Here is a 10,080-nt window from a genome sequence, read left to right as displayed (position 1 = left end):
TTGATTGCAAGTGAAAGTAGTTTCTGTAAGACTGGAGAAGTCTGAGCAAATCTACACATGGCTGACAGGCAGGGAATACTCTGAACCCTGCTATGACTGCAGGCTGAGGTAGGTACCAGGCTTCTTCATGATGTTAAAGCTGTTTCCGTATGTACAGGAGTAGGGTTGTAGGCAGTTTGGAAACTTCACTGGCAGAAGCCCCAAAACCTAGAAAAATTAGACAACTGCAAATTTTACTTGTTTTTTAGGGGTATCTAAAACAGTAAGTCACTGCTATGCATGTAAAAAATCCAAATTCAGAGTTTCCACCACACTTGTTCCAGCAACAATTTTAGTATTTGCTGTTCAGAAGGATTACTTGGAAATTTTAGCAAAAATACTAAAAATGTTCATCCTTCTTGTTCACTGCTTAGGGAAACCCCTCCTAATGAGCAAACTTGTGTCTACAGTCAGTAAAGTAGCATCTCTTAAAGCTGTGACGTAAGTTGTTAAAGGGTAAATATCCTTTCGTTTGTAGGCTTCAGGGCTAGTGGTGTTACCAAGATACCCTTTTGCAGATATAGTCTATTGGAAAAAACAGAGGACTGTAAGTTTAGAGAGAGCCCCAAAATCATTAAAAGATGTGAGAGGCCTGTTCTTATCCAGGGCAAACACTTCTTTCCTCGTGTTGAGCAAGTTTCTAAGGGCTAGCTCCATGTAAACAGTCAAAGACTAAATAGGGCTGCTAAGTCAAAAGGTGAGATCATGGAAACCACTCATCATTTATTGCCTCACCTCAGAGGCCTCTGAACTACACGTGCTGTCACTTTTTGATTTTAAAAGTTTCCTCTGGTTTTGGACCCTTTTGCAAACCCAGGATTGCCTCAGCCCTGGCCCAGCCGAGCAGCCAGGCATGTCGTCTGCTCCACCGAGGCTCTGAAGGTCGACATTCCCCACTTCACCCCGTGAGGCCTCCAGGAGGGAAGCGTTCCCAGATTACATCTAACACATGCTGATACATTACTCTGCTCAGAGGAAAGCGTAGTGATGGCCACTCTTTTTCAAAAGTTAGTCAGAAAGATAAGTCAGATTGTTACTAAAATATATATATATATAGAGAGAGAGAGAGAGAGTATTATCCTAGGAAAAAGGAGCTCTTCTTGTCAAGGTAGATGAGAAAAACCATATATTGAGCTTCCAGTACTGTGGCCAACCACCATGCTCGAGGTTCCTCTGGGTTGTAATTCTTCTCCAGCCACCCTGCTGAAGCTGCGTGAGCATCCGACAGTGGTCAGCTTTCTGTGTACTTGAAGGGAGAGAAAGGCAGAGACCTGGAAAACAAAACCATGACATTAGGAAAAGTGATTAAGAAAAAGATAGAAAAACATTAAAAAAAAAAAAAAAGATAGAAAAAGCGATCTGAGTTCTTTAGCGCCTAACATCAAGGAGATTTAGGTGCATACACTCCTTGGAGGATAATCAGAGGGAACTAGTATCCATAAACAGAAGTTAGTCAGATGGTCAGAAAATCACTGTTAACTTCTACAGATGGTGTTTCTCTTTGGGACACTGGGAAGGACCTGAGAAGCTGCTTGTCCAAGATTTAGTGTTTGGCTTTGCTAAATGCAAGACTCTAATGCTGCTCAGAATCTAGCCGCTCACACTGTCTTGGGAGTGAAGTACCTGTAGAAACCAGATCCTGAGCATTTCAGTTCATCTATTTATGTGCAATTGACAGCATGTTGAAAAATGAGAGAGAACATGCCTCCCAGAAGTTTTACGTTTATAAAATGTAAAAATGGAAGCTTATTAACACTCTAGCTCCCTCATCATTATTCTTCGAGGCACCTCTTGTGGGTCTCAATGATTCAAAATAAAAAATGCCACCCATGTGGTGGTACCAAAAATAGGAATTTCTTATTTACTTGAACCAGAAATGATTCTCAGAAATATATCTTTCTGCTGTGTATGTCAAAAACTAAGCTGGCTATAACTGAGGTTTCACAGACAGATATAAGCATATTGCTACCCTGTAAATTATCTCTACTATAGATTGTTGTTGTCCTTGTGGCAGTTTCTGCAGAGCGTTTGGGAGTCAATGCTGTCACTTACTGGCTCCCACATTCTCTGGGGAGCATATGGCGCTCCGTGTTGTCCATATGCCTGTTTCTCAGAGACAGCGACTCACCCAGAAATGTTTGGAAATGTTTATTTGTGTGGCTGTATATGAACACGGAGATAAGTGTGTGGGTGCGTGTTTATATATTTAACTATGCAGAAGTAAACTTTCTGGATGGAAGTTGGCAAGGGTCAGTTGAAAGTGCTCTACTGAGATGGTGGCTAAAATAATAAAAAGTCCTTTTTGTGTCCTCACAAAACCAGTGCCTGACACTGTTAAAGCATGTAATTTGGGGGGGTGGATATATAAAGGGGATGAATATATAAAGAATAATATTATATATCCTAATTAACTGATCAATAAAACAAAGAATGTGCATTGGGACAAATCTTGTGTTTTTGTTTTGTTTTGTTTTGTTTTGTTTTTGCATAAAGAAAAAGATTTAGTTGAATTTAAAGAGGAGCAGGTTTGACCCAGAGAGAAAACAACAAAGAAAGAAGCAGAGCTGGAACATGCGGATATGTGCATTACCATAACATAAGATGTAAGGCACAGCAACCATGGTCCATGCATGCAGAAAATCAAACAAAGGAGAAAAGTTCAGAGCGCCTTATACTGATGAGGATATGCAGTTATGTGGTCAGATGGGAGGTCTGAGTGCCAGGAGGCTGCCGGCATCTAACACCAGATGAGGATCTGAGTCATCCTGGGCCAGTCACATGAGCTTTTTGTGTTTCACGGAAACCAAAATGAGCTAGGCAGAACCTCGCTGGAAACGAATACTGAAGCTAAGAAATGTTTTCCAAGTCAGCTCATGAACATAAAGATTCCTCTGGAAAGTACCTAACAGAGCATTTAGTAAGAAGACTCTTTCAAAAACCTCCAAAGAAAGTCTTTGCAAAAGTACTCTGATGTTGCTGCGAGCAGTTTGGTGGCAGCCCCCTGAAAACTCTGCTCCCAGAAATCTCAAGCTTCCAAATTCCCATGAGACTGACCCTTCAGAGATGCTGGAAATAAAGTTGGTATTTTCTGAGCTTCTCAATATTTTATTAAGCCCTAGGCTGAGGAGGCTAGAAGAGAGAAAAAAATCCCTGTGTAAATGTTTGGTCCTACTGAAGTCAATGGCTAATCTTGTACCAAGTTCTGTGCGGCAAGATTTCTTCCTGTACTTTTAGTATGTAAAAATACATTACCCAAATGAAATTAGAACTTCACTGAGTTCTGATAATAATAATAGCAATCTGAGGTAAGTTTGAGAAGAATCAAATCTGAATGATTCATAGATTCAAGTACTATTGATCTTCCCCATTAGTAGTTGGCCTCTGATGGCATGCAGTTACTTAATTCTTTGTATATTTATCGTAGTTGCATTGGCTGTTTTTAAGTGCTATGTGTTTCCACGCTCGTAAGTACTATAGACTTAGAGTCTATTTACACTGGGAAGTTTTGGGAAGTATGTAAAACTGAGCTGTGTAATGTGGAACAACTGTTGTGCAATGAGTGCACACAATTTCTGGTTAAGCTTCTTCCATCTGAAATACTCTGCCTATGCATTTAGGGATTTTTCTTGCTGCAAGAGTATAAAATATCTGCCAAATCTGCTTGAATTCTGGGTCTTTGGAGTCACACACACACAAAAAAAAAAAATTCATCTCTACTCCATCCATCTGTTTTTTTACAAGTCAGGGCTGTTTTGCAGCACTGGGTCAGAAGGGTGGAGAAAACTGTTGAGCACTGCGAGCCAAACAGCTGTTGCACAAACCAAAGTGCTGCAGAGAAGGGCTGGTAAGCAGTGGTAGATGCCAAAGGCGCCTGTCCTCATAGGAAGGCCACCGCTGGAACACAGCTGGGGAGACTCTTCCTGAGGCCAAAGGATGCATTTCCCAAGGACAAAGAGGAGCCGGCATTCTGTGTAGGGCTGATGCAGTAAACGTGACAAACAAAGGAGCTGCAGCTAAAAAGGAAAATGGGACTTCCCAAAGGAGCAGACAGAAAAAGAACTAAATATGTAAAAGACCTTGAAATGATGAAAGACATTAATGGAAAGTGATGGAAAGGGGGAGGTCATTGGCACATGGCAGTTGACAGGTGAAAGCTGATTTCCTTTTGGGTTTCTGTTTAGTAACAGATGTGGCAGGAAGTTCCAGCAGGAAAAAAAAAAAAATCACAGAAACCACACCAGGAGTGTTGAGAGGTGCGGGCAGAACAGTGTCTGTCACAGAAACAAAGGCAATATTTGTATGCTTTGAAAGGGCAATCTCTGATATACATGACAAGAAATGTAAAACGGCTCTTTGATTTGAGCCACAGACAGTCTGACAGCTTTCAAGGCACACAAGATTGGATCAGACCCTGTGTGATACAAGAGGTCTCCTAAGGGAAAAGTAGACCTGCTTTGTGGCATCTCGGTCGAGGCAGGCTTGAGGCAGACCCAGGGGCTCGTTCCCTGCAGAGGCAGGCTGGGACTTCTCCCTTCCCAGCTGACACAACGGGCAGCATGCTACCATTGCACGTGGATCACAGCAGCAAGGGTAAAATTGAACATCACTACCCCAAAACTGAGAACAAAACCAATGGAAACATCATCCACCTTGAGTATGACTACTGCTCCTAATCACCCTTCATGTCCCCCTTTAGGAGAAAGGGAAATTTAAATTTCTTATTTAGGGGGAGATGAAGAGAGATTAGGAGGAGCACAGTCAGCCTCTGGGGGAGATGAAGAGAGTTTAGGATAAGCACAGTCAACCTCTGGGACCCTTTCCTCACCCCTTTACCTGGAAGTCAGATGGCCAACCAAGTACAAAACTGAACTGGGAGCGCTGCCCAGCCACTGCCTGCTTTTGGCAAAAGCCGGTACCTGATCTCAGCTTCTCACATTCTGTCATCAATGACATAGGAACACAGCTATAGTAACACTAGTGCCCTACTTCTTGGGCTACACCGTGACTGGCCCTGTAGGCTGCTGTGCTACTTTAGAGATCGGTTGTAAAAGCAGTAGGAGACTTGGTGACGACTGGGAGAAACAACAAGCCAGTTCTAATTGCCTAGGGTGACATGCAGATATATTTAAACATCGTAAGGCAGCCCAGCTGGGATTTTCTCACCAGCATTACATGTCTGCTATCTCCAGCTTGAGGGCTACAATTGTCTAGTTTATATTTCTGCTTGTCAAACATAAGCCTGAGTGTGTTCCCTAATGCTGTATGCCAGAGAGGAACAGGCGTGAATACAGAGATGGAAATTTCCCAAATATGTTTGTCGTAAGACCACGTAAGTGGAGAGAAGTTTGATCCAGTTAATAATTAATAGCACACTTTTTAAGTAGAAAAAGTCATCCTGTTTGTTATAATTCATTGTTACAAAATGTGATTATATTCTGTTGAATTTATGAGGGAAATCCTCAAAGCTCTGCTTATTTTTTGGTGCCAGAAGACTCAATCTTGCTATCCTTAGCAATAATTTGTGATATAATGAAGAATTTGGTATGATTTACACGAAAGAGTTTATATCTTCAATGTAAATAAACGCTGTTCATTTTGTGCCATTAAGTCTTGAAAGCTGAGCTGAGAAATATGTTTTAAGATGCAGTTTAAAAAACAGTGAAGATCAAAAATGATAAATAGCATGACAATCTTTTGGGAAAGGATGTAAGTCTTCATGCTTCTAGGACATAAGATAACCTCTAATTAATGGGGGCTAGTAAGAATTTTTCCTGTCAGCAAGTTATTTCATAATTGCCTTCTGTAAGGCTTCCTGTACTTTTCTCTGAAGCAGCTGTTATGCTTCTGCAGGAACAGTGTGATAAAATCAATAAATCCCTGATCCAGTCCTATATTTCTGTGAATGTCTTTTTTTTTTTTTTTTTTTTTTTTAATGGGAACTTTCTAGCAGCCCAAGATCAGCTTTCTTTATTTGTGAGGCACAGGCTGCTAAATCCTAAGGCAGAAGAAATGACTTGCTTTCTTTAGTGATGCCTTCACTTGTGACAGGAAAAAACAAAACCCAAATGCTTCAACTCATGTGTGGGCAAGCAGGAAGGAAGAGAAAATATTTTTTTTCAGTGACTTTGTCTTGAAAAGCAGTTACTTGTCTTGTTAATATGGACACGCAGCACACATATATCGTATCCTTCTAACAGGATGAAATAAATAGCTTATGACTTGTGAGGTTTGTCTCAGTAAAAGAAAACTATCCCCAACCAGCACTGGAGCTTTGGAGCTGTGTTTAGTAAGCTTTAGCTGTTGTCTACAACTCTATTATTTATATTTTTCCTCTACTATTTCCACTTGTCTTAATCAAAACTACTTTTGGAGTAAAATCTCATTTTTGCTTTATAATAGTTAAGCCTCCAAACCTATTGACTGCAATCATAGAGAAACATATGTCCATCAGTTCAAAGATAGATGGAGAAAATCTCTTTCTGGAAGTGCCTTTGCCCTTTTATCTGTTATACAAAGAAGCTAAGGGATTGGCTTAGGCTTAGGCTGGCTTAGCTTAACTTTAAGCTAATTGAAAGCCGGCTAAATGAATCATGTCTTATGTGTGTAACGTGTCATTGGGAAAGAGAGTTTTAGATCTCTAGCTGATAATGTAGTCTAAGAAAATAAGATATGTCCACCTTTTAAAGCATAGAAAGTGGACAGGGGAAAGGGAACACTTCTAACGAGTGATAAAACTGTGGCTACACACACCTTGTTTTGGAAGGTGAGCCCTCATGCAGTTCAGGGTCTGAGCCAAATAAAGGAAAACTTCACTGGATATCTGGGCATGAAGGAACTTTTGCTGGTTCTCTAGGCAATCTGACAGGGGGACACGTTACTGAGGTATATTTACAGTTTATCCCCTCCTTCACTCATCAGTGTCATTATATTGTCTTTTTTTTTTTTTTCTTGTTTGGACATGCACCAGGAAAAATGAATGTATTCATGTTTCAGATCCCTGTAACTTCTAGACGTTGCACTGATAGCAAGTTACTAGCTGTAAATAAAAAATTCAAATGTTTCTATAAACTATCATTACCCATCAGATTCCACGTCGGCAGGTACACAAGAAATTGTAATTAAGATTCTACCGGGAGGCTGAGCTGACCCCATTCTTGCAGCCAATCCAATCTGAAGAAAAAAAATGCAGCAGTTAGGGTTAACACTAGCAAACCAGCTATGCATTCCCTCCAGCCGTAATATCTGCAGAAAACTCATTTCATATTCGGTCTGCACTGTTTAGCTTACAGCCTTGGTCTAAATTCTCACCTGGTGTAAAGAGATGTTAATCCACTGAATATTGATTCTGTCACTTCAGCACCTGGCTCACGATGCGGAGTTCTCATCCCTTTGTGTTTCATGAGAGCTGCACTGCCACCTAACAACTCTAATGCACTTTTTTTTATCTTTTTTTAAAGAATACTTAAGGAATTTTGGGAGTAAAACTCTAGTAAAAATGACATTGTTGCCTATTTCCTTATGACAGTTCACTGCTCACTCCATTCATTTTTACGCATGAACTATGCATAGTTCAGGGCTGCATCACAACTTCCCAGGAATAAGTGTGCACTGAGGAGAAGATGATGGCTCAGCGTTGTAGTTTGCACCCCTGCATTAATTTACTATGTCTGGTAGTCAACAATGCTGACACTTAATGGGAGAAAGTGATCCCTGGTGTAACTCCAGTGACCCTGGGGAATTACCCCATGACAACTCCCATCTACTGAGCAGCAAAAGATAAACTAAACAGGACTGGAAATTTGGAACAAGTTCAGACTTCAGAATATATGGAGGTTTGGGGCTACAGCAGACATTCTCTTATCATCCTCTGTAAAGCTGCACTCCCTTCCTGCACACAATCTGGTAGTTTCTAATAATTCGAAATACACAAGCAACATAAAACCTCTTATTCCTGCTTATGTGAATGTTATTTTATGTGACGCAAGCCATTACTCTTAGTACTGAATTTTGTTATTTGCCTCTAGAATCTGGTGGTTTGGCTGCAAGACATTGACTTCCATCTAAAACAATTTACCTACCAATTACTTTAACAGCCAACATTTCAAGCAATTAAGAGAATTAATGTATTTTCAGATTGTTAAAAATATATCTGTGAAGAGCTTTATAACATTTCATCGCAAGCTGCTAAAAGTGGCACGTCACTTCTCCTTAGATATTAACTGTCAGAAAGCTCCACTAAATGTTTTATGCTCCCACACATACATATATAAGCCAGTTACCAGAATTGCAAATGCATTTAAATGGAAGACAACCTGCTTTATTCTGCAAAATGTTTTTGGTTTTTTTTTTTCTTTTAAATAATCTACCTGTGCTCCCCTTCTTGGGTGATAAAAAAGAAAAAAAATAAATAAAAGTATCTATTCCACGTATATTCCTGCTGGATTCCATGTACCCAATGCTGCTACGATAGCACTAGAAAGTTTTTCTTTAGCCATGCCTTCACTCAGCTCCTCAGAGAGCATCCCGTTGTTCCTTTGGGCAGAATTTAGAACTAAAACTGCATATGCTGAGGGGTTGCTGAGAATTAAAAGATGTTTTGCATATGCATAGAACAGGGGTGGAAAAGGGCATCGTGATGTGGAAGTGGGCTCAGTTACATGGGGATGACGGACACACTGCACACTGACACACCGAAGCTGTAGGCCAGGATCAGCAATTTGTGTACACTACACAATTCTGGTGTAAGAGGTCTTTCAATTTAAGAGCGTATTAAAAAAGATTGAGGAGCATACCTTAAAGTTATCAAAGCATTTCATGATTATGAGGAGGACTTTAATTTAGGAAGCAATTACTCTCACATTCCAAAATATTGAGAACCTGAAGGCATTACAATTATCTGTGTGCGCCCCTATTGTGCTTTTTAGTAAGACCAAATCCTGGATTCTGAACATTTATGTTTACTCTTGTTTTACAAGAGCTTTTTCTCTTCTTGTGGCTTAGAGAGTTCTTATTACTCCCCAGTTTTCTGGGATTTTATAAGAGGAATTAAAAAGAGTGATGATAAACTCCAGCCTGGGACCTCAGAAGATGTTGCAGTGACCTTGCTCACATCCATGTAAAACAAATATTTGGTTCAGAAAAGGGGTGCACTTCTAAATGCACTGCAGATGAATGCAGTGCTGAAACCAGTTTTATGCAGGTGCAGCTCCTTCAGTTTTGGTGGTGTATCTACAGATTCATTGGCAGAAGTGAATAAGTACACTGCAGTTTGAAAGTACCGCTACCACTACAGATAAAGGAACTCAAAGAAAGCCATCTCGTATTATTGAGGGTGAAGCATAGGAATTAATTAAAAATATATCTTTTTATTTATATATACACATATGCAAAATGACAGAGAGAAAGAAAGGATCCATTTCTGTGCAGTCAAACTTCCCTTTACAACGATGACAGTTATTAATTAGTATTAATCCTGCAAATACAATGGCCAGCATTTCTGTTCCCACATTAGCACTGACCTAAGGATACTACAGAGCTGTAAGCCTGGGCTTCTATTATCAGACCTAAAGCTCAGGATCTGGAGCTGTGAAGAGCCAAAGCTTTTTTAGCCTGAGCAATGAAGGGGCACAGCAAGAGCTGAAATCTGTGATTAATATAGTCTGGTTAATAACCAAATATGGAAAAATGAGCAAAAATCCAGCAATGAATGAGTCTAAGAGAAAAGGAAATGGCTGGTTTAATTAGGTTTTAAAGGATGATTCAGAACAACATAAATCTCAATGAAAGGACAAAAATAATTACAGGTAATTAATGCCAAAGTATCTGAAGCTAAGGAATTTAGTTAGCCTTGAGCACAATACATAACACACCCAGTTCTTCCTTCTGCAGGTAACACAGTGCATCTGGTAATTTAGATCGTGGAGTTTCTTTTACATTTGTAATTATTTTTAATGGTTATATTTCTTTTGCCATTAGGGAAACAGTGCTGATATCACAACTAAGCAAATTTTTCTACAACATAGAAACATTTTTACTTTATTA

The sequence above is a fragment of the Anser cygnoides genome, chromosome 7 (assembly GCF_040182565.1).
Source record: "Anser cygnoides isolate HZ-2024a breed goose chromosome 7, Taihu_goose_T2T_genome, whole genome shotgun sequence".
NCBI classification, from domain to species: Eukaryota; Metazoa; Chordata; class Aves; order Anseriformes; family Anatidae; genus Anser; species Anser cygnoides.
Note: the sequence above shows the minus strand (reverse complement) of the source record.